Genomic DNA, 25,893 nt, shown 5'->3' on the forward strand with positions numbered 1-25,893 from the left:
ATTTTCTTTGTGGTTGCTGTTATAAATTTTGCTATAACAAGGTAGCTCATGTGTTGTATTCCTATTTGGTAGATATGTTCTGCTTCCAAGGATTGTTCTTCTGCTCACAGGTTGCGTTCCTATTGCTTCACAATGTTTGTATTTACCATATTACTCCTCAACACCATGAGGTCAGTCATCATCATATGTTCCTCCATATTTAACATAGTCATTTACTATTCTGCCCCTATTACCTTCAGTTCTTACATGTTTGTCTTTCATGGCATCTGTTGTCTTACAGTTGGGAGCAACTCCAATTCCATCAGATGTACATGAGCTATATGTTGATAAGCTCGCCTATCAGATGGCGGATGTTCTTGATTTCCTCAGGTAATAATTGGCTTACTTTTTTGTATTATGTTAGTGCCTAAAGGAGTTCTCTGATGTTATTGTGGCATTGCTCTTGTAGTTTAGGGTCTGTGATGTGCATGGGTGTCACACCGCCGGTGCCTATATGCTTATCTTCTTTGGAGTATGTGTTTGCACGATTAGGTATTTAAAGCTTGCTATTTGGCTAACAATTTGTTTTATATATTATCCTAGACAAAGTAGAGGGAAAGGGTTCTTGGTCTGGTGTTGGTTTCACCTCTATGCAAAGCCCCATCTTGGAGTGAGTGGTTGTATAATAAATTAAGAATTCACACTTCAATTTCAGCCATGAATTGTGAGTGCCTTATTTCCTTGTGTATATTGGCAGTACATTGTATTCCATTTTAACCTCAAATACAATGTCCAGTTAGACAATTACTAACTCCTATTTGTATATATTTTTTGATTGTTTGATAGATTAATCTTGGTCTGAGATGTAGTTGTGAAGTTATTCATTTTCTTGGGATGCAATTCTTTTGCTAATATGGGCCAAGCCTTGGTGGAGGTAGCAGTTGTTTGCAGATTTGCACACCACATGTTTGTCTTAATATCTTCCTCAAAGTAAGGATTTCTTTTCTACTTGTAGTGAATTTGCTATCTCTTTTCTGCGCACAATGTTTCTACCTAAGAAATTGCTTATTCATTTCTGCTTAGTCAGAACATTATTCAGTCTAGAGGAATACCAGCCGTTTATGAACACAGCTGATGGCAATGTTCGTATGGATTTGAAAGAAAAAATAGTGCTGCCAAAATATATTTTGATCACACCGCAATGCAATGTTGTTTTTTGACAAAGAAATGAGCAATGGGTTACATGGATTGCTGGAAATATTATTAACAGAACGCCATGTCCGGCATAAGAACGAAACAACATGCCAGGAAGTTTAATTATATCTGTTTCAAATATTCAAAGTTCGTTGTTCTCAATTTTAAATGATCCATTGGTTGGCTTGTTCAGCAGATCATGGTTAGCCATTTTTGTTTATTGTCATCACATAACATAATCGAACTAGACATTGACACCTTCTCAATGTGAATGGCCATTTTCACCCTATCGAATTAAGAGCTATTCGCGGAATGCACACACATTGACCCTTGTTTGTACCAGTAATAATTTCTCCTTCCAATACTCTGTCACCTAATCGAGTGATAATCAACCGCGTACCATTACACATGCCCCATGACTGGTTAATATTCCGAAGAAGCATGACAGGAGCACCAACTTTAAGTCTAATTTTGTGTCGTGGAAAATTGTTGATAACTATAGAATTCAATAATTCAGGCGGATAAAATAACTCCATTTGATCGATAGGATCTGTAGATTTTGATATTGAATCACAACTTAAATAATCAGTGTAATCTCCTGGAACACGGCCGAAGACTACATCATTTAGTTCATCTGCAACATTATTGATGGGGCACACAATAGCACGTTGTGATAAATATCACCATTATCATAGTTCAAGTGGAAATCATCATATATATTGTCAACAACAACATGCATATGATCTTCAATGGGGTTTAACACCAAATCCTCAGGAATGGAAATCCAAGACGGTGTAGTCTCATCATTCTTACAATGCATAGCAATGGAGCCATTACCAATATTTTGCACCCAATCAGAAAAATCTGCTAACTCAGCATGTTCATCTTGGCACAAATTCGGATTTGATAGCCGCATATCGGTAAGCAACTTGAAAACTTTCATATGGGCCCATAACGGGGAGCTCATCAATGAGGCACCAATAATGTCTTCTCTTGTTCCACCTTCAACGATTGGTAAAATTTGTCTAAAATCACAGCCGTATAAAAATACCTTTCCTCCCAATGGTAACAACCGATTTTCTTCATTCTCAGCTGAAAGAACATCCCTCAATATTCTATCTAAAGCTTCAAAATAACAATGATGATTCATTGGAGCTTCATCCCATAGAATAAGACATGTCCTCTGTCATAACGCGGCCAACATAGAACTTCTTGATATACCACATTGACTCTGTTCATGAACGTCCAGTGGAATTTTAAACCTTGAGTGTCCAGTTCGGCCACCTGGTAAAAGAAGAGATGCCACTCCATATGAGGCAATGACGAGCACTATTTGCTTTTCAGACCTAAGGGCAGCAATAACTGAATTCCAAAGGAAAGTTTTCCCAGTGCCACCATGTCCAGAAACAAAAAAAAATACTCCTCCTTTGTTTGCACGAACAACACCCAATATTTCAAAGTATATATTTCTTTGTTCATCATTCAATTTGTGATATAGTGATTCTGATTCGATAGCCAACTTAGCTACATAATAGCTTAACTCTTCAAGAATCAACCTGTTTAAGCATTCATTCCTGATAGGAATCTTGCGTGAGGTTAAGTTGAAAGAAGCAAGGTATGATCGATTTTTAATAAACATAGAAGATAGCTCACAAAGGAGTTGATTTTGTAGAAAATCTTTTGGCACTTTATATCTAGGATTATCCAAAGTTCTGGACAACCTAAGTGATATATCTTCGGCCATACTTGGCCAAAACCGATCAAAAAGAGCACGACCATTTCCAACTTCATAGTGAAGAAGAATGGTCATAAAAAGATGCCTCAACTGAAATGCACTTGCCCATACAATAGCTTCATCAAATAACTTAAACCATCCGTTGTCATCACCTACTAATCCTCTGGATTGACATGCTTCCTTAAAAGTATCATAACATTGACCATTGTGTGTTCTCAAATCCTCATAGCAAGTAGCATCGGGAACAACCATGAGCAACATCCGAAGAAAGAATACTTCGCCAGTACCGGGATGTACATGATAAATATGACCTATCTTGCTACCAAGCTTTTTTGTTGTTTTCTCTTTGTCCACAGCTTGTCGCTAGCGTTCCAAATCCATTGAATAGGAAATTCCAAATATGTAAGCGATCTAGCAGACATATGCTTATGATTTGCAACAAACCATTCAGTCAGCATTGTCTTCAAAGTAGATGGATTATTTAAAACTCCATCAAGATTGGCTTCCTCACTGAAAATAACCCTATTCATATTAGGAAGATGGACAACTAATCTCTCAATTGAAGGTTATCATCCATGAATATCATAGGCAAACATTCTCCAAAGAGCTTCACATGCAGATAGGTACCTTGGCACAAGAGTAACAAAAACAATTTTAACAACTCAATATTAATAAAATAAAAAACATAAATTAAAAGAAAAAATGACAAAAATTAATTGTGCAAAAAGTAAAATATCAATAGGAACCTGCATTTGATGTAATCGTCAATCTCATTTCTACCAGTAGGAAATGGAACAGTAAAAACACCTCTTCGTTCATTGGTGGTTTCAATACGCATTCGTACAACATCATGCCCCTTTGTAAGATACTTGAACAAATCTTTTAAAAGATTTGTTTTGTTGCACCATTCAACATTTATATGAGCTTCAAAATGTTTAAGAAGATTCATATTATAGGGAACAACCCACTCATTTCCAAGCTGTAGAGTGTCCTTCTTTCTGAGCACATACCGACCATTGTGGCGACGACGGTAAACAGGAAATCCGACATCATCAACCATTGTTTCATCACTAAAAGGTTTTTGAAACCTTTTGGAACAACTACTATTCTTCATGCATGCACATTTATCATTTTGCACTCCACATGAACCATGTACCATAAATTCGTCCACAAGAGCATATCCAAGTGGATACACCAAAGGGTCCGGTAATTCAGCACAAATCAGCTTGTTGATAAAAGCTGGAGAAGGATCCTTGGTACTGGCCTTCAACCAAACTAACGTATGAGTATGAGGAAGACCTCTCTTCTAAAAGTCTACAACATACAAATCTACATGAAAAAAAATAAATGTATCAAATATTTTGCCTAAAAACAGAATCCAAGTACATCAAGCTAGACTGCATGGCATTAAATATCAAAATAAATAAGTAACAAAAGGTAAGATTTTAAAAATTAGCATGGAAATGTATCTTACATGCTTGAATAGGACCGAAAAGCGAACCATTTTTCACATCAGTTAGAAATTCAGCAAACTTCATGTTGAAAACTCGTGTAACAATATCAGGTCGATCAGCAGGAACCTATCCAGGCTCGGAAGCAAGAGCATCAATAATTTCTTGCCACTTTGGATTACATGTGAAAGTGATGAATAAATCTGGAGCACCATATTCATGACAAATAGCCATTCCATCATGATAATTCAAAACCATATACCGACGCCCACCAGTGAAACTTCCATGTATTATAAATTGCACACCAACATTCTTTCCAGTAGAACTACCTTCTCCAATTGCATCAGATATTCCCTGGTAAGTCTCGGATCGTAAATTATCCTGATTCCAAAAATGGTACTCCAAACGGTCTGACTCAACACAAGAATAAGCATTGACAGCCACCTGTTGACTAAGTCGCCCACAACTGGTGTAAGGATTTGGTTCCCCCTCACGGTAATGAAAATAGTAACCATAATACTCCAACATACAAACTTGGCTCTGTGGCACTTTAGAACGCCGAGGCACAATAGCACCAGTATCAGGTGTCTCCTCAAACAGAACACCACGTGCATTCAGACTGGAAAAATCATCATCATTGTAGACATATTTAATACCCAAATGGTAACTTTTATCCCCATATGGAAAAACCGAGGGGTATTGTAGAGCCATAAGGTTAGAATTGGGAGAATATACGTGCTCCAACATACCAGCATGTGTCTCTACAACCACATCACATTTCTTGCGATCAGGAGTAAGATCACCAACAATCACAACAGCCACCTCACAAGCCATTGGACCATAAAAACGCGTGTCATGGGGCCTGCCATCATTTCCTAAGAAGCGGATAGAAACCTTTGGCCCATCAGGAGAAGAAAAATTTTGGCGAGCAATTCTATATTTGTGTACCAAATGATGATGCCTATTCAACATATCGATGAGGCTGGCTACTATTTCTGGATCAGGCTCAAGAGAACTATCGCCTTCACGATCAAACACATTAATTCTACTTTTGACTTCATCAGCTGAATCAACAATATATAGTTGTGCAAACTTAGGGTTTTCATCTTCAGAAGGAAGAAGAGGACCAATTATGTGATAAACGACCCCGTTCATTTTAAATATGTATGGACTACCCCCAGCGTTAACATTGTGATCAATTTGAGCACCAAGAGATGTGAAACAAAACATAGAATTATAATCTCTAATCAAGCGCATGAAACAGGCACAAACAGGGCCACCATTGAAACGAAGTAAATCCTTCAACGGGCAGGGCCAATCAGCAAACTTTGGCAAAGAAATCTTGCCATCAAGGCAACAACCGGTATAAATAGGTTGTAGGGGATTAGCATCCTTATGACGTGTGGACCCTTCATGAAACCAATAAAATGCCCCACATTTCCGACAGGTAAAACCTGGTGCGCCATAATAAGACCTCCCCCGTGAAACAACTGGCAAAAGTTACAAATTAGTACATTCAATAAATCGGAACAACCAAGGAAACCCATATATAAAAAAGAGAATAAGAAAACACAAAATATTACGTTTAAGTAAACGAATATACTCCTTAGGAAAAGGTGGCTGCATCAGTCGAACTGTAATAAAAAACATAAGCATGCTAAAACCATAAAGTAATTAAACATCGTTTACAGGTCAGTAGTAGAGAATGATGTAGCAGTAAATGATCATTCTTGCGTTTGCGCCGATTGTACAAAATATCCAAGCGGTCCAAAATAGGTGTGCCTAGGACTAAATATAACAAAAGTATCACTAATGAATCACATGAACAGATAGCAGAAATATTTAAAAACACAAACACCAGTATACAATGAAACAAACCTAAAGGGATTGGCCTGTCATGAGGACCCATGCTCAACAATGGGACAACACGTGGAGGAACAACTATCAACTCATCGCCAAACTGATGGTCATGAAGAGTTGAATTTTCAGATGGCACATCAACAGAAGTGTCAACAAACTCACAACCAACTGTCTCAACCACCTGGACACCAATCTCAACACCATCACTGTCATTCAATTGGCCTGAAAAAAGGAAAAGGGGAACTCTGGAAATAGAAAAACAAAATAAAATATGTACACCAAATAAACAGATCAACATACCAAAATGAGAATCAGAAATTGGAAGTGATGGTACACCATTGGAGGAAGTAAACGAATATACACCTGCAATATAGACAAAAAAAGAGAAACATCTGACTATACATAATCAATGAGAACCCACAAAAGAACGCTGTAAACCTAAGTGTAAACCAACCCTGAGTACAGTCAACAGGTCGCTTTCCCATACAGATTTCTTGTCGACGGCGACGTGCCTCCCGAGCACACGATGCATATCCATCTTCGAAAAAAACACGTAAATTATTAGTCATCACAACACAATTAAGAAAATTATACATACATGTTAAGCATTTTCGAAATACATGAAGCCTATTTTTCATATAATGTAATATTAATGCACGATGAACATTTCTTAAATAATACATGATCAAAATTGTTCAAATAATTTTGAACATTTTTAGAACATGGAATTTTAATACACTTTAAACATATTTAATTATACAATAAATGTTTTTCAAATAAATTTTAACAGTTTTAACGCACATTGAACCTTTTTAAATACAAGACAAACATTTTTAAATATTTTTAACATTTTAAATACAAGATAAACATCTCCCATGAAAATGGACCGGCCCAATGACTAGGAACTGAAGGCTATGTAACGTTATTACTCGCAGTTGACGATATATAGCAGCTACTGAAAAGTTCTGTGTGTATTTTGAAAATCTTCATCTTATATTAAAAAAAGTTCACTTAGTATTTAATGTATATTAATTTTTTTGAAATCCTCATTTATATTATGTAAATGTGAACCATATAAAAGAGAAGTTCAGGAAATATTAAAAAGATATTTAAATTATATTTGAAAATTTTACACGATAAAAAAATGTCCATAGTACATTAAAAATGTTCTGTGTGTATTGGGAAAACGTATATTAACCCAAAAAAAGCATATATTAAAAGAATGTTTATGTTACACAAAATTTTAGAAAAGAACAGAAAACTGAAAGACACACAAAGAGAAAACCGAACCCAGAAGAAATCACTAAAATTAAAAACCCTAAAGCCATACTTAAAAAAGTCAAGTAAGAAAAAATTCAGACAATAAAACCAGAAAATGAAAAAAGTTGCAGAAATGAGGCCTAGAACAGTAAGGTTAACATAAAAATCGGCTGAAACGGTGGAGCGCTAACGCTAATGTGCCAACCCATGTGCCAAATAGGAATTGGTGCAACTTCAGTAGTAGCATGGAGAATTTTGGGCTGGGACCTGGGAGTGGGTCACTGTAGTTGGGCCTAAGCTTTTCTGGTGGTGGTCCTGTTCCGTCGCTGTGCTGCCACACGTCCACTGTACGGCAATCTTGGGATATGTTCATGTTAAAGCATGCTAGAGGTAAATGACCGTCCTAATCTTTTTGTTTTGAAGTGTTGTGTTCTCACTTTAATATGTTGTCCTTACTTCTACTAATGGATCTTTGATACGGTGGTCGATGGCTTGATCCTGGATTCAGTAAGCTGGGAGTTGTTCCTTCTTTTTCTTTTTTTGCATTTGTTGACTTCTTTCGGGTTGGGCTATATGGAAGATCTTCAATTCAATTAGTGCTAGTAATAAGAAGTATCATAGTGATTTTTATGTTTTAGTCACACCCAAAGTGTGTGATTCAGCTAGGTGTGCTTTCAAGGGTAGTTCTGGGCTCACAAATCGTAGCGCAGTTCAGCCATGTCTTTCTTTGACTTGGTGCTTTCTGTTTGTACATCTGTAAAGCCGTAGGTCTGTGGTAAACTACTCACGCTTCATCAGAAGGGCAATGGTGTTGATGTAGAAGCCCTCCGTGATCGAATCCCCCTTCGATAGGACGCCGGAAAAGGCCCCTAGATGGGATCTTACGGGTACAGAAGGTTGCGGCAGTGGAAAAGTGTTTTCGTGGCTCCCCTGATGGTTTTGGGGTATATGAGTATATATGCGCGAAAGAATTAGGTCAGGAGTACCTCGAGGGGCCCACGAGGTAGGGGGCGCGCCCAACCCCCTTGGGCGCGCCGCGCGCCCTCCACCCTCGTGGCCGCCTCGTTGCTTCTCCGACTTCATCTCCAAGTCTCCTGGTTTGCTTTTGGTCCAAGAAAGATCATCGCGAAAGTTTTATTCCGTTTGGATTCCGTTTGATATTCTTTTTTTGCGAAACTCTAAAACAGGCAAAAAAACAGAAACTGACATTGGGCTCTAGAATAATAGGTTAGTCCAAAAACAATATAAAAAGCATATTAATGCGTATAAAACATCCAAAACAGATAATATAATAGCATGGAACAATAAAAAATTATAGATATATACGTTGGAGACGTATCCACCTGTTGGGGTTCGTTGCAGAAAATAAAAAATTTCTACGCATCACCAAGATCAGTCTATGGAGTAACTAGCAAATAGAGAGAGGGAAGTGCATCTTCATACCCTTGAAGACCGCGAGACGGAAGTGTTACGAGAACGCGGATGAGGGAGTCGTACTCGAAGCGATTAAGATCACGGTGGATTCTGATCTTAGAGCCGAACAACGGCACCTCCGCGTTCAACACACGTGCAGGCTGGTGACGTCTCCCGCTCCTTGATCCCGCAAGGAGGAGGGAGAGGTTGAGGAAGAGGGGCTCCAACAGCAGCACGACGGCATGGTGGTGATGGAGAGGCAGTACTCTGGCAGGGCTTTGCCAAGCTCTTACGGAGGAGGAGAGGTGTTGGGGAGGGGAGGGGCTGCGCCTTAGGTGTTGTGTTGTAGCCCTCTCCTCGCCCCTCTATTTATAGGAGAAGGGGGAAGGAGGGTCGTCCCCCTCTAGATGAGATCTAGAGGGGGGGCAAGGGGAGGGGGCTTGCCCCCCAAGCAAGGGGGCGCCCTCTTTAGGGTTTCCCCCCCAACCCTAGGCGCATGGGCCCAAGGGGGGATGCGCCCAGCCCTCCAAGGGCTGGTTCCCTTCCCTCTACGGCCCATAAGGCCCTCCGAGAGAGGTGGCCCCTCCCGGTGGACCCCCGGAACCCCTCTGGTGGCCCCGGTACAATACCAGTGTGCCCCCGAACTTTTCCGGTGACCGTATGACAACTTCCCATATATAAATCTTCACCTCCGGACCATTCTGGAACTCCTCATGATGTCCAAGATCTCATCCGGGACTCCAAACAACATTCGGTAATCACATACAAGTCTTCCTAATAACCCTAGCTTCATCGAACCTTAAGTCTATAGACCCTACGGGTTCGGAATCAAGCAGACATGACCGAGACAGCTCTCCGGCCAATAACCAACAGTGGGATCTGGATACCCATGTTGGCTCCCACATGTTCCACGATGATCTCATTGGATGAACCACGATGTCGAGGATTCAAGTAATCCTATATGCAGTTCCCTTTGTCAATTGGTACGTTACTTGCCCGAGGTTCGATCGTCGGTATCCCAATACCTTGTTCAATCTCGTTACCAGCAAGTCACTTTACTTGTTACATAATGCATGATCCCATGACTAACCACTTAGTCACATTGATCTCATTATGATGATGCATTACCGAGTGGGCCCAGAGATACCTCTCCGTCATACGGAGTGACAAATTCCAGTCTCGATTCGTGCCAACCCAACAGACACTTTTGGAGATACCTGCAATGCACCTTTATAGTCACCCAGTTACGTTGTGACGTTTGGTACACCCAAAGCACTCCTACGGTATCTGGGAGTTACACAATCTCATGGTCTAAGGAACTGGTACTTGACATTAGAAAAGCTTTAGCAAACAAACTACACGATTTTGTGATATGCTTAGGATTGGGTCTTGTCCATCACATCATTCTCCTAATGATGTGATCCCATTATCAATGACATCCAATGTCCATAGTCAGGAAACCATGACCATATGTTGATCAATGAGCTAGTCAACTAGAGGCTCACTAGGGACATGTTATGGTCTATGTATTCACACATGTATCACGGTTTCCGGTTAATACAATTATAGCATGAACAATAGACAATTATCATGAACAAGGAAATATAATAATGATCATTTTATTATGGGATAATTAGATTTATGCCCCTAGTTGTGTCCCACTCATCTGTTTTACCCCTAATTCCCAAAAGTCACCGGTTCTGTCCAAGTCACTTTGCTTCTCTTATGATTTTGACCTTTTACCGTTTGACCATTAGTTTGAAAACTTCATAACTAATTCATACTAAATCAAAAAAATGCAAATAAGATACCAAAATGTTTAGAAAAACATCACCTATATGTCAGTGTCATTTGCATTCATGAAAAAAGTGTTGAAAAGTGCACATCTGAGTTTTACCTCTTTTGATACCACCATGAATAGTAAAATCTAAAAGAGTTCAAAAAACAAAAAACATTTGGTGGCAAAGAATGACAAATGTTTTAAGTGCCTGCCAAGTTTCATCAGGGAATAACATTCGTGGGTGCCGCGGCAAAAAAAAAACAATCAGCTCTCCAAAATAGATTATCTTTTTGCCACGCTTCCACGAATGTCGTTCCCTAATGAAACTTGGCAAGCACTTAGAACATTTTTCGTTCTTTGCCACCATATTTTTTTTGATTTTTTGAATATTTTTAGAATTTACTATTCATGGTGGTACCAAAAGAGCTAAAACTCAGGTGTGCACTTTTCAACACTTTTTTCATGAATGCAAATGACACTGACATATAGGTGATGTTTTTCTGAATATTTTGGTATCTTATTTGCATTTTTCTAATTTAGTATGAATTAGTTATGAAGTTTTCAAATTGATGGTCAAACGGTCAAAGGGCAAAAGCATAAGAGGAGAAAAGTGACTTGGACAGAACCGGTGACTTTTGGGAATTAGGGGTAAAACAGACGAGTGGGACACAACTAGGGGCATAAATCTAATTATCCCTTTTATTGTTGGTTCTAGGGCATATTTCCAACAGTCTCCCACTTGCACTAGAGTTAATAATCTAGTTACACTGTGATGAATCGAACACCCATAGAGTTCTGGTGTTGATCATGTTTTGCTCGCGGAAGAGGTTTAGTCAACGGATCTGCGACATTCAGATCCGTATGCACTTTGCAAATATCTATGTCTCCATCTTGAATATTTTCATGAATGGAGTTGAAGCGACGCTTGATGTGCCTGGTCTTCTTGTGAAACCTGGGCTCCTTGGCAAGGGCAATTGCTCCAGTGTTGTCACAGAAGAGAGTGATCGGCCCCGACGCATTCGGAATAACTCCTAGATCGGTGATGAACTCCTTCATCCAGATTGCTTCATGTGCTGCCTCCGAGGCTGCCATGTACTCCGCTTCACATGTAGATCCCGCCACGACGCTTTGCTTGCTGCTGCACCAGCTTACCACCCCACCATTCAAAATATACACGTATCCGGTTTGTGACTTGGAGTCATCCAGACCTGTGTCGAAGCTAGCTTCAACGTAACCCATTACGATGAGCTCTTCGTCACCTCCATAAATGAGAAACATATCCTTAGTCCTTTTCAGGTACTTCAGGATATTCTTGACCACTGTCCAGTGTTCCATGCCGGGATTACTTTGGTATCTTGCTACCAAACTTATGGCAAGGTTTACATCAGGTCTGGTACACATCATGGCATACATAATAGACCCTATGGCCGAGGCATAGGGAATGACACTCATCTTTTCTTTATCTTCTGTCGTGGTTGGGGATTGAGCCGAGCTCAATTTCACACCTTGCAACACAGGCAAGAACCCCTTCTTGGATTGATCCATATTGAACTTCTTCAATATCTTGTCAAGGTATGTGCTTTGTGAAAGACCTATGAGGCGTCTCGATCTATCTCTATAGATCTTGATGCCTAATATATAAGCAACTTCTCCAAGGTCCTTCATTGAAAAACACTTATTCAAGTAGGCCTTTATGATGTCCAAAAGTTCTATGTCATTTCCCATCAAAAGTATGTCATCCACATATAATATGAGAAATTCTACACAGCTCCCACTCACTTTCTTGTAAACGCAGGCTTCTCCATAAGTCTGCATAAACCCAAATGCTTTGATCATCTCATAAAAGTGAATGTTCCAACTCCCAGATGCTTGCACCAGCCCATAGATGGATCGCTGGAGCTTGCATACCTTGTTAGCATTCTTAGGATCGACAAAACCTTCCGGCTGCATCATATACAATTCTTCCTTAAGATAGCCGTTAAGGAATGCCGTTTTGACATCCATTTGCCATATCTCATAATCATAGTATGCGGCAATTGCTAACATGATTCGGATGGACTTCAGCTTTGCTACGGGAGAGAAAGTCTCATCGTAGTCAACCCCTTGAACTTGTCGATAACCCTTAATGACAAGTCGAGCCTTATAGATGGTAACATTACCATCCGCGTCCGTCTTCTTCTTAAAGATCCATTTGTTTTCTATCACTCGTCGATCATCGGGCAAGTCTGTCAAAGTCCATACTTTTTTGCATACATGGATCCTATCTCGGATTGCATGGCTTCAAGCCATTTGTTGGAATCTGGGCCCATCATCGCTTCTTCATAGTTCGAAGGTTCACCGTTGTCTAACAACATGATTTCCAGGACAAGGTTGCCATACCATTCTTGTGTGGAACGTGTCTTTGTGGACCTACAAAGTTCAGTAGTAACTTGATCCTAAGTACCTTGATCATCATGATTAACTTCCTCTCTAGACGGAGCAGGCACCACACGAACATCTTCCTGAGCTGCGCTACTTACCGGTTCAAGAGGTAGTACTTCATCAAGTTCCACTTTCCTCCCACTTACTTCTTTCGAGAGAAACTCTTTCTCCAGAAAGGACCCGTTTTTGGCAACGAAAATCTTGCCCTCGGATCTGAGGTAGAAGGTATACCCAATGGTTTCCTTAGGGTATCCTATGAAGACGCATTTTTCCGACTTGGGTTCGAGCTTTTTGATACGTCCATTTTGCATCATGCTTTTATATCAATATTTATTGCATTATGGGCTGTTATTACACATTATATCTCAATACTTATGGCTATTCTCTCTTATTTTACAAGGTTTACCATGAAGAGGGGGAATGCCGGCAGCTGGAATTCTGGCTGGAAAAGGAGCAAATGTTGGAAACCTATTCTGCACAGCTCCAAAAGTCCTGAAACTCCACGAAACAACTTTTTGGAATTTATAAGAATTTCTGAGCGAAAGAAATAGGCCAGGGGGCCCACACCCTGTCCAGGAGACAGGGGGCGCCCCCCCCTATAGGGCGCGCCCCCTATCTCCTGGGCCCCTGGTGGGCCTCCGGCGTCCATCTTCTGCTATATCATCACTTTTACCCTGGAAAAAATCGTGGGCAAGCTTACGGGACGAAACTCCGCCGCCACGAGGCGGAACCTTGGCGGAATCAATCTAGGGCTCTGGCGGAGCTGTTCTGCCGGGGACACTTCCCTCCGGGAGGGGGAAATCATCACCAACGTCATCACCAACGATCCTCTCATCGGGAGGGGGTCAATCTCCATCAACATCTTCACCAGCACCATCTCCTCTCAAAACCCTAGTTTATCTCTTTGTATCCAATCTTTTATGAAAACCACAAATTGGTACCTGTGGGTTGCTAGTAGTGTTGATTACTCCTTGTAGTTGATGCTAATTGGTTTACTTGGTGGAAGATCATATGTTCAGATCCTTTATGCATATTATTACTCCTCTGATTATGAACATGAATATGCTTTGTGAGTAGTTACGTTTGTTCCTGAGGACATGGGTGAAGTCTTGCTATTAGTAGTCATGTGAATTTGGTATTCGTTCGATATTTTGATGAGATGTATGTTGTCTTTTCCTCTAGTGGTGTTATGTGAACGTCGACTACATGACACTTCACCATTATTTGGGCCTAGAGGAAGGCATGGGGAAGTAATAAGTAGATGATGGGTTGCTAGAGTGACAGAAGCTTAAACCCTAGTTTATGCGTTGCTTCGTTAGGGGCTGATATGGATCCATATGTTTAATGTTGTGGTTAGGTTTACCTTAATACTTCTTTTGTAGTTGCGGATGCTTGCAATAGGGGTTAATCATAAGTGGGATGCTTGTCCAAGTTAGGGCAGTACCCAAGTACCGGTCCACCCACATATCAAATTATCAAAGTACCGAACGCGAATCATATGAACGTGATGAAAACTAGCTTGACGATAATTCCCAATGTGTCCTCGGGAGCTCCTTTATCATTATTAGAAATTGTCCAGGCTTATCCTTTGCTACATAAAGGATTGGGCCACCTTGCTGCACTTTATTTACTTTATTTACTTGTTGCTCGTTACTATTTATCTTATCACAAAACTATCTATCACCTACAATTTCAGTGCTTGCAGAGAAAACCTTACTGAAAACCGCTTATCATTTCCTTCTGCTCCTCGTTGGGTTCGACACTCTTACTTATCGAAAGGACTACGATAGATCCCCTACACTTGTGGGTCATCAAGACTCTTTTCTGGCGCCGTTGCCGGGGAGTGTAGCGCTTTTGGTGAGTGGAACTTGGTAAGGAAACATTTATATAGTGTGCTGAAATTTTCTGTTACTTGTCACTATGGAAACTAATCCTTTGAGGGGCTTGTTTGGGGTATCTTCACCCCAACCAGAAGAGCAAAGAGTTGCTCCTCAACCTACTGAACTTTATGAAAATATTTACTTTGAGATTCCTTCGGGTATGATAGAGAAACTGCTAGCTAATCCATTTGCAGGAGATGGAACATTGCATCCCGATTTACACCTTATCTTTGTGGATGAAGTTTGTGGATTATTTAAGCTTGCAGGTATTCCCGATGATGTTGTCAAAAGGAAGGTCTTCCCTTTATCTTTGAAGGGAGATGCAATGACATGGTATAGGCTATGTGACGATACGAGATCTTGGAATTATAAGCGATTGAAGTTGGAATTTCACCAGAAGTTCTATCCTATGCATCTTGTTCATCGTGATCGTAATTACATATATAATTTCTGGCCTCGCGAAGGAGAAAGCATCGCTCAAGCTTGGGGGAGGCTTAAGTCAATGTTATATTCATGCCCCAATCATGAGCTCTCTCGGGAAATGATTATTCAGAATTTTTATGCTCGGCTTTCTCTTGATAATCGCAACCTGCTCGATACTTCCTGTGTTGGTTCTTATATGCTGAAGACTATTGATTTCAAATGGGACTTATTGGAAAGAATTAAACGCAACTCTGAAGATTGGGGTTCCGACGATGGTAAGGAGTCAGGTATGACACCTAAGTTCGATTGTGTTAAATCTTTTATGGATACCGATGTTTTTCATGGATTTAGCGCTAAGTATGGACTTGACTCTGAGATAGTAGCTACTTTTTGTGAATCTTTTGCTACTCACGTTGATCTCCCTAAGGAGAAGTGGTTTAAATATAATCCTCCTGTTGAAGTGAAAGTAGTTGCACCTATTACAGTCGAAGAAAAGACTATTACCTATAGTGATCCTATTGTTCCTACTGCTTATGTTGAAAAACCTCCTTTTCCTGTTAGGATAAAGGATCATGCTAAAGCTTCGACTATTGTTCATAAGAGTAATACTAGGACTTATACACCTCCTGAGCAAATTAATGTTGAACCTAGTATTGCTATGGTTAAAGATCTCTTGGATGAGGACTTAGATGGGCATGTTATTTCTATCTTGGGTGAGACTGCTAATATTGCTAGGCCAGATACTAAGACACGTAGACCTGTAGTAGGCACGCCTGTTATTTTTGTTAAAATAGGAGATCATTGTTATCATGGCTTATGTGATATGGGTGCTAGTGCTAGTGCGATACCTTATGATCTTTATAAAGAAACTATGCACGACATTGCACCCGTTGAATTAGAAGACATTGATGTTACTATTAAGCTTGCTAATAGGGATACAATTAAACCTATTGGGATTGTTAGAGATGTTGAAGTTTTGTGTGGGAAAGTTAAATACCCTGCTGATTTTCTTGTTCTTGCTTCCCCACAAGATGCCTTTTGTCCCATTATTTTTGGTAGGCCCTTCTTGAATACTGCTAGTGCTAAGATTAATTGTGAAAAGAATATTGTCACTGTTGGCATAGATGGTATGTCTCATGAGTTTAATTTCGCTAAGTTTAGTAGACAACCTCGTGAAAGGGAACCACCTAGTAAGGATGAGATTATTGGTCTTGCTTCCATTGCTGTTCCTCCAACTGATCCGTTAGAACAATATTTGCTAGACCATGAAAACGATATGTTTATGAAGGAAAGGGAAGAAATAGATGAAGTGTTCCTTAAACAGGAACCTATGCTGAAACATAACCTTCCCGTTGAAATTCTTGGGGATCCCCCTCCACCCAAGGGTGATCCCGTGTTTGAACTCAAACCATTACCTGATAATCTTAAGTATGCTTATCTTGATGAAAAAGAAATATATCATGTTATTATTAGTGCTAACCTTTCAGAGAAAGAAGAAGAAAGATTATTGAAAACTCTGAAGAAGCACCGAGCAGCTATTGGATATACTCTGGATGATCTTAAGGGCATTAGTCCCACATTATGTCAACACAAGATTTCAGTGGAGAAAGATGCCAAACCAGTTAGAGATCCTCAAAGACGATTAAATCCCAAGATGAAGGAAGTGGTAAGAAAGGAGATACTAAAGCTCCTTGAGGCAGGTATTATTTATCCCGTTGCTGATAGTGAATGGGTAAGCCCTGTCCATTGTGTCCCTAAAAAGGGAGGTATTACCGTCGTTCCTAATGATAAAGATGAATTGATCCCGCAAAGAATTATTACAGGTTATAGGATGGTAATTGATTTCCGTAAGTTAAATAAAGCTACTAAGAAAGATCATTACCCTTTACCTTTTATTGATCAAATGCTAGAAAGGCTATCCAAACACACACATTTTTGCTTTCTAGATGGTTATTCTGGCTTCTCTCAGATACCTGTGTCAGCGAAGGATCAATCTAAAACTACTTTTACTTGCCCTTTTGGTACTTTTGCTTATAGACATATGCCTTTTGGTTTATGTAATGCACCTGCTACCTTTCAAAGATGCATGATGGCTATATTCTCTGATTTTTGTGAAAAGATTTGTGAGGTATTCATGGATGACTTCTCTGTCTATGGATCCTCTTTTGATGATTGTTTGAGCAACCTTGATCGAGTTTTGCAGAGATGCGAAGACACTAGTCTCGTCCTGAATTGGGAAAAGTGTCACTTTATGGTTAATGAAGGCATTGTCTTGGGGCACAAGATCTCCGAGAGAGGTATTGAAGTTGATAAAGCCAAAGTTGATGCTATTGAAAAGATGCCATGTCCCAAGGACATAAAAGGTATAAGAAGTTTCCTCGGTCATGCCGGTTTTTATAGGAGGTTCATTAAGGACTTTTCTAAAATCTCTAGGCCTCTGACTAATTTATTGCAAAAAGATATTCCTTTTGTCTTTGATGATGATTGTGTAGAAGCTTTTGAAACACTTAAGAAAGCTTTGATCACTGCACCTATTGTTCAGCCACCTGATTGGAATTTACCTTTTGAAATTATGTGCGATGCTAGTGATTATGTTGTAGGTGATGTTCTTGGGCAAAGAGTTGATAAGAAATTGAATGTTATCCAGTATGCTAGTAAGACTCTTGATACTGCCCAGAGAAATTATGCTACTACTGAAAAAGAGTTCTTAGCAGTTGTGTTTGCATGTGATAAGTTTAGACCTTATATTGTTGATTCCAAAGTTACTATTCACACTGATCATGCTGCTATTAAATATCTTATGGAAAAGGAAGATGCTAAGCCTAGACTCATTAGATGGGTTCTCTTGCTCCAAGAATTTGACTTGCATATTATTGATAGAAAAGGAGCTGAGAACCCCGTTGCAGATAACTTGTCTAGGTTAGAGAATGTTCTTGATGACCCACTGCCTATTATTGATAGCTTTCCTGATGAACAATTAGCGGTCGTCAATGCTTCTCGTACTGCTCCTTGGTATGCTGATTATGCTAATTACATTCTTGCTAAATTTATACCGCCTATTTTCACATACCAGCAAAAGAAAAAGTTCTTTTATGATTTAAGACATTACTTCTGGGATGATCCACACCTTTATAAAGAAGGAGTAGATGGTGGTATTAGACGTTGTGTGCATGAGCATGAACAGCAACAGATTCTACGAAAGTGTCACTCCGAATCTTATGGAGGACACCACGCTGGAGATAGAACTGCACACAAGGTACTACAATCTGGTTTTTATTGGCCTACTCTTTTCAAAGATGCTCGTAAGTTTGACTTATCTTGTGATGAATGTCAAAGAATAGGTAACATTAGTAGACTTCAAGAAATGCCTATGAATTATTCTCTTGTTATTGAACTGTTTGATGTTTGGGGCTTTGATTATATGGGACCTTTTCCTGCCTCTAATGGTTATACACATATTTTAGTTGTTGTTGATTACGTTAATAAGTGGGTAGAAGCTATTCCAACTAGTAGTGATGATCACAACACTTCTATTAAAATGCTTAAAGAAGTTATTTTTCTGAGGTTTGAAGTCCCTAGATATCTTATGACTGATGGTGGTTCACATTTTATTCATGGTGCTTTCCATAAGATGCTTGCTAAGTATGATGTCAATCATAGAATAGCATCTCCTTATCATACGCAGTCTAGTGGTCAAGTAGAGTTGAGCAATAGAGAGCTCAAATTAATTTGCAAAAGACTGTGAATAGATCTAGAAAGAATTGGTCCAAAAAACTTGATGATGCATTATGGGCCTATAGAACGACATACAAAAATCCTATGGGTATGTCTCCTTATAAGATGGTGTATGGAAAAGTGTGTCATTTACCTCTTGAACTTGAACATAAAGCATATTGGGCTATTAAAGAGCTTAATTATGACTTCAAACTTGCCGGTGAGAAGAGGTTATTTGATATTAGCTCACTTGATGAATGGAGAACCCAAGCTTATGAGAATGCCAAACTTTTCAAAGAAAAAGTCAAAAGCTGGCATGATAAGAGGATACAAAAGCGTGAGTTTAACGTAGGAGATTATGTGTTATTATTCAATTCTCGTTTAAGATTTTTTGCAGGAAAACTTCTCTCAAAATGGGAAGGTCCCTACGTTATCGAGGAGGTCTATCGTTCTGGTGCCATAAAAATCAACAACTTCGAAGGCACAAATCCGAGGGTGGTAAACGGTCAAAGAATTAAACACTATATTTCAGGCAATCCTATCAATGTTGAAACTAATATTATTGAAACCATAACCCCTGAGGAATACATAAAGGACACTTTCCAGAACGTTCCAGGCCCTAACAAGATATAGGTATGTGGTACGGTAAGTAAACCAACTCCAAAACAACTCCAATGGCATTTTTTTCAGTTTTGGATTATTTAAGAATTTTAGGAAGAAAGAAGTAGTCCGAAAGGGACACGAGGCTCCCATGAGAGTGGAGGGCGCCCCCCCCTATAGGGTGCGCCCCCCTGTCTCGTGGGCACCTCGTGTGCCTCCCGGACTCCGTTTTCTTGTATGTTACGTATTTTGGTCGGTAAAAATTCATTATATATACTCCCGAAGGTTTTGACCACCGTATCACACAAATATCCTCTGTTTTCGTTTCGAGCTGTTTTAGTTTCAGATCTAGAGCATCATGGCGTCTCCAAGTGTTCCCAAGGACAAGTTTTTCGAGAGGGTTATCAACCCCTATCTCGCGGAGGTACTGCAACACCCTCAAACCATTGAGATGCGTAAGGGGGTGCTGCACACCACGATGTGGAGGGACCAAGGCGTACCGGGAGCGTGGAGACAAAGCTCGAAGCCGTGGAGCAGGAAGTTTTCAAGTGTCAAGGGATGGTGGAGCGTGGGCTCAACGCCAACTAGATGATGATCACGGAGTTCAGCAACAACCACAAGCTAGATGCTAAAGTCATTGGGGAGACCATCTTCAAGCTTCAAGAGAAAATCGAGCACCTTCAGGCCCAGATCTATGACCTGCAAAACCAGAACTGTGAGTATGAATATAGATTCAAGCGAATGAGTTTGGCTGCAGATTTAAGTATCCTGAAGACTCGATCATCCTTTTATGATGGAGAGCCTATGCCTTGGAAGACGAACGACAAGCCTACATCATCAACAACCCCTACTTCACCACCTCCGAGGAAATAACCAAATGGGTATGGGCACTCCCCTTGGCAACTGCCAAGCTTGGGGGAGGTGCCCCGATATCGTATCAACATCACACTCCTTTCTTTACCGCTTTATTTAGTTCGATCCTTTTAGTAGTATCTTGATCTAGTCGTTTGAAGTTTTGATATCAAGTAGTTTGAGTTTTGCATTGTGATCTCTTTATGTATTCGAGTCCGTGAGCTATCTATAATAAAGATTAGTGTTGAGTCAAGGGCTTTGCTATGTGCTATGATCTTTAGAAAGTAGAAAGAATAAAAGAGTTCATATTGATCTTACGGATAGTGATAACTTCACACATAGAAAGTATGAGGCATACAAATTGTTGAGAGTTGATGAACGTAGCCTTGGTCATTGTTGCAATTAATAGGAAGTGATAAGGAAAGAGGGGTTCACATATAGATATATTATCTTGGACATCTTTTATGATTGTGAAGCACCCATTAAGTATGACATGCTAAAAGAGTTGATGTTGGACAAGGAAGACAACGTAATGGTTTATGTTTTCCGACATCTCAGTTAAAGTATATTGTCATTGACCTTCCAAACATGTTGAGCTTGCCTTTCCCCCTCATGCTAGCCAAATTCCTTGAACCAAGTAGAAATACTACTTGTGCTTCCAAATATCCTTAAACCCAGTTTTGCCATGAGAGTCCACCGTACCTACCTATGGATTGAGTAAGATCCTTCAAGTAAGTTGTCATCGGTGCAAGCAATAAAAATTGCTCTCTAAATATGTATGACTTATTAGTGCAGAGAAAATAAGCTTTGCGAACTTGTTGTGGAAGTAATAAAAGCAACGGACTGCATAATAAAGGTCCACATACAAGGGGCAAATAAAGTGACGTTCTTTTGCATTAAGATTTTATGCATCAACCCTAAACGCGCATGACAACCTCTGCTTCCCTCTGCGAAGGGCCTATCTTTTACTTTATGTTTTTACTTCTTGCTTGAGTCAAGGTGATCCTCACCTTTCCCTTTTTATTTTTTTCCTTTGGCAAGCTCCTCGTGTTTGAAAGATCATGATATATATATCCAATTGGATGTAAGTTAGCATGGTCTATTATTGTTGACATCACCTAAAGGTGAATACGTGGGGAGGCATCACAATAAGCCCCTATCTTTCTCAGTGTCCGGCTGAAACTCTATAACCACAAGTACTGCGTGAGTGTTAGCAATTATAGGAGACTACGAGGTAGTTGAGTATGTGAGCTTGCTGAAAAGCTCTATTATTGACTCTTTCTAATGTTACGATAAATTGCAATTGCTTCAATGACTGAGATTATAGTTTGTTAGTTCCCAATGAAGTTTTTGAACCATACTTGACATTGTGAATTGCTTATTACTTGAGCATAGGAAATCATATGACAAAATCAATATATGTTGCCGTTATTAGAATGATCATGATTCCCTCAAGTCCATATTTTATTTTTATCGACACCTCTATCTCTAAACATGTGGACATATTTTTTGATTTTGGCTTCCGCTTGAGGACAAGCGAGGTCTAAGCTTGGGGGAGTTGATACGTCCATTTTGCATCATGATTTTATATCAATATTTATTGCATTATGGGCTGTTATTACACATTACATCTCAATACTTATGGCTATTCTCTCTTATTTTACAAGGTTTACCATGAAGAGGGGGAATGCCGGCAGCTGGAATTCTGGCTGGAAAAGGAGCAAATATTGGATACCTATTATGCACAGCTCCAAAAGTCCTGAAACTCCACAAAACAACTTTTTGGAATTTATAAGAATTTCTGAGCGAAAGAAATAGGCCAGGGGGCCCACACCCTGTCCAGGAGACAGGGGGCGCCCCCCTATAGGGCGCGCCCCCTATCTCCTGGGGCCCCTGGTGGGCCTCCGTCGTCCATCCTCCGCTATATCATCACTTTTACCTTGGGAAAAATCATGGGCAAGCTTACGGGACGAAACTCCGCCGCCACGAGGCGGAATGGCGGAATCAATCTAGGGCTTCGGTGGAGCTGTTCTGCCGGGGACACTTCCCTCCGAGAGGGGGAAATCATCACCAACGTCATCACCAACGATCCTCTCATCGGGAGGGGGTCAATCTCCATCAACATCTTCACCAGCACCATCTCCTCTCAAAACCCTAGTTCATCTCTTGTATCCAATCTTGTATCAAAACCACAAATTGGTACCTGTGGGTTGCTAGTAGTGTTGATTACTCCTTGTAGTTGATGCTAATTGGTTTACTTGGTGGAAGATCATATGTTCAGATCCTTTATGCATATTATTACTCCTCTGATTATGAACATGAATATGCTTTGTGAGTAGTTACGTTTGTTCCTGAGGACATGGGTGAAGTCTTGCTATTAGTAGTCATGTGAATTTGGTATTCGTTCGACATTTTGATGAGATGTATGTTATATTTTCCTCTAGTGGTGTTATGTGAACGTCAACTACATGACACTTCACCATTATTTGGGCCTAGAGGAAGGCATAGGGAAGTAATAAGTAGATGATGGGTTGCTAGAGTGACAGAAGCGTAAACCCTAGTTTATGCGTTGCTTGGTTAGGGGCTGATATGGATCCATATGTTTAATGTTGTGGTTAGGTTTACCTTAATACTTCTTTTGTAGTTGCGGATGCTTGCAATAGGGGTTAATCATAAGTGGGATGCTTGTCAAAGTTAGGGCAGTTCCCAAGTAACGGTCCACCCACATATCAAATTATCAAAGTACCGAACGCGAATCATATGAACGTGATGAAAACTAGCTTGACGATAATCCCCAATGTGTCCTCGGGAGCTCCTTTATCATTATTAGAAATTGTCCAGGCTTATACTTTGCTACATAAAGGATTGGGCCACCTTACTGCACTTTATTTACTTCATTTACTTGTGGCTCATTACTATTTATCTTATCACAAAACTATCTATCACCTACAATTTCAGTGCTTGCAGAGAAAACCTTACTGAAAACTGCGTATCATTTCCTTCTGCTCCTCGTTGGGTTCGACACTCTTACTTATCAAAAGGACTACTATAGATCCCCTACTTGTGGGTCATCACTTTTCAGGATGAAGTTTCTTGACATAAGCATCGCATCCCTAAACTTTTAGAAACGACAGCTTAGGTTTCTTTCCAAACCATAATTCATACGGTGTCGTCTCAACGGATTTAGATGGTGCCCTGTTTAAAGTGAATGTAGCTGTCTCTAAAGCGTATCCCCAAAATGATAGCGGTAAATCGGTAAGAGACATCATAGACCGCACCATATCCAATAGACTGCGATTACGACGTTCGGACACACTGTTACGCTGAGGTGTTCCAGGCGGTGTGAGTTGTGAAACGATTCCACATTTCCTTAAGTGCGTACCAAAATCGTGACTTAAATATTCTCCCCCACGATCTGATCGTAAGAACTTTATTTTTCTGTCACGTTGATTTTCTACCTCATTCTGAAATTCCTTGAACTTTTCAAAGGTCTCAGACTTGTGTTTCATTAAGTAGACATACCCATATCTACTTAAGTCATCATTGAGGGTGATAACATAATGATAGCCACCGCAAGCCTCAATGCTCATTGGACCGCACACATTAGTATGTATAATTTCCAATAAGTTGGTTGCTCGCTCCATTGTTCCGGAGAACAGGGTCTTGGTCATTTTGCCCATGAGGCATGGTTCGCACGTGTCAAATGATTCGAAATCAAGAGACTCCAAAAGTCCATCTGCATGGAGCTTCTTCATGCGTTTGACACCAATGTGACCAAGGCGGCAGTGCCACAGATAAGTGGGACTATCATTATCAATCTTACATCTTTTGGTATTCACACTATGAATATGTGTAACATCACGTTCGAGATTCATTAAGAATAAACCATTGACCAGCGGGGCATGACCATAAAACATATCTCTCATATAAATAGACAACCATTATTCTCGGATTTAAATGAGTAGCCATCTCATATTAAACGAGATCCAGATACAATGTTCATGCTCAAAGCTGGCACTAAATAACAATTATTGAGGTTTAAAACTAATCCCGTAGGTAAATGTACAGGCAGCGTGCCGACGCCGATCACATCGACTTTGGAACCATTCCTGACGCACATCGTCACCTCGTCCTTCGCCAGTCTCCGCTTATTCCACAGCTCCTGTTTTGAGTTACAAATATGAGCAACCGCACCGGTATCAAATACCCAGGAGCTACTACGAGTACTGGTAAGGTACACATCAAAAACATGTATATCACATATACCTTTGGTGTTGCCGACCTTATTATCCGCTAAGTACTTGGGGCAGTTCCGCTTCCAGTGACCACTTCCCTTGCAATAAAAACACGCAGTCTCAGGCTTGGGTCCATTCTTTGGCTTCTTCCCGGTAACTGTCTTACCGGACGCGACAACTCCCTTTCCGTCCTTCTTGAAGTTCTTCTTACCCTTGCCTTTCTTGAAACTAGTGGTTTTATTGACCATCAACACTTGATGTTCCTTTTTGATCTCCACCTCCGCTGATTTTAGCATTAAAAATACCTCAGGAATGGTTTTCACCATCCCCTGCATATTGTAGTTCATCACAAAGCTCTTGTAGCTAGGTGGGAGCGACTGAAGGATTCTGTCAAGGACCGCCGCATCCGGTAGGTTAATGTCCAATTGAGACAAGCGGTTGTGCAACCCAGACATTTTGAGTATGTGCTCGCTGACAAAACTATTCTCCTCCATTTTACAACTATAGAACTTGTCGGAGACTTCATATCTCTCGACCGGGCATGAGCTTAGAAAACCATTTTCAGCTCCTGGAACATCTCATATGCTCCGTGTTGCTCAAAACGCTTTTGGAGCCCCGGTTCTAAGCTGTAAAGCATGCCGCACTAAACGAGGGAGTAATCATCAACACGCGACTGCCAAGCGTTCATAACGTCTTGGTTCGCTGGGACGGGTGCTTCACCTAGCGGTGCTTCTAGGACATATGCTTTCTTGGTAGCTATGAGGATGATCCTCAAGTTCCGGACCCAGTCCGTATAGTTGCTACCATTGTCTTTCAGCTTGGTTTTCTCTAGGAACGCGTTGAAGTTGAGGTTGACATGAGCATGGGCCATTTGATCTAAAAGACATTTTGCAAAAAAATAGCCTAAGTTCATCTAATCAAATTATTTAATGAACTCCCACTCAGATAGACATCCCTCTAGTCATCTAAGTGATACATGATCCGAGTCAACTAGGCCATGTCTGATCATCACGTGAGACAGACTAGTCATCATCGGTGAACATCTTCATGTTGATCGTATCTTCTATATGACTCATGTTCAACCTTTTGGTCTCTT

At 40.3% G+C, this 25,893-nt stretch overlaps 1 long non-coding RNA gene across 1 annotated transcript; it reads right to left on the reverse strand.

The window, feature by feature from the left end:
- Window positions 1-6,380: 6,380 nt before the first annotated feature.
- Window positions 6,381-6,758, reverse strand: LOC123135334 (uncharacterized). The gene is made up of 3 exons (XR_006465931.1): window positions 6,674-6,758; window positions 6,520-6,582; window positions 6,381-6,441 (listed from the first exon to the last, which is right to left on the reverse strand). It is a non-coding gene; the product is annotated as an uncharacterized lncRNA (long non-coding RNA).
- Window positions 6,759-25,893: the final 19,135 nt, after the last annotated feature.

This window comes from Triticum aestivum, chromosome 6B (genome assembly GCF_018294505.1).
Source record: "Triticum aestivum cultivar Chinese Spring chromosome 6B, IWGSC CS RefSeq v2.1, whole genome shotgun sequence".
NCBI classification, from domain to species: domain Eukaryota; kingdom Viridiplantae; phylum Streptophyta; class Magnoliopsida; order Poales; family Poaceae; genus Triticum; species Triticum aestivum.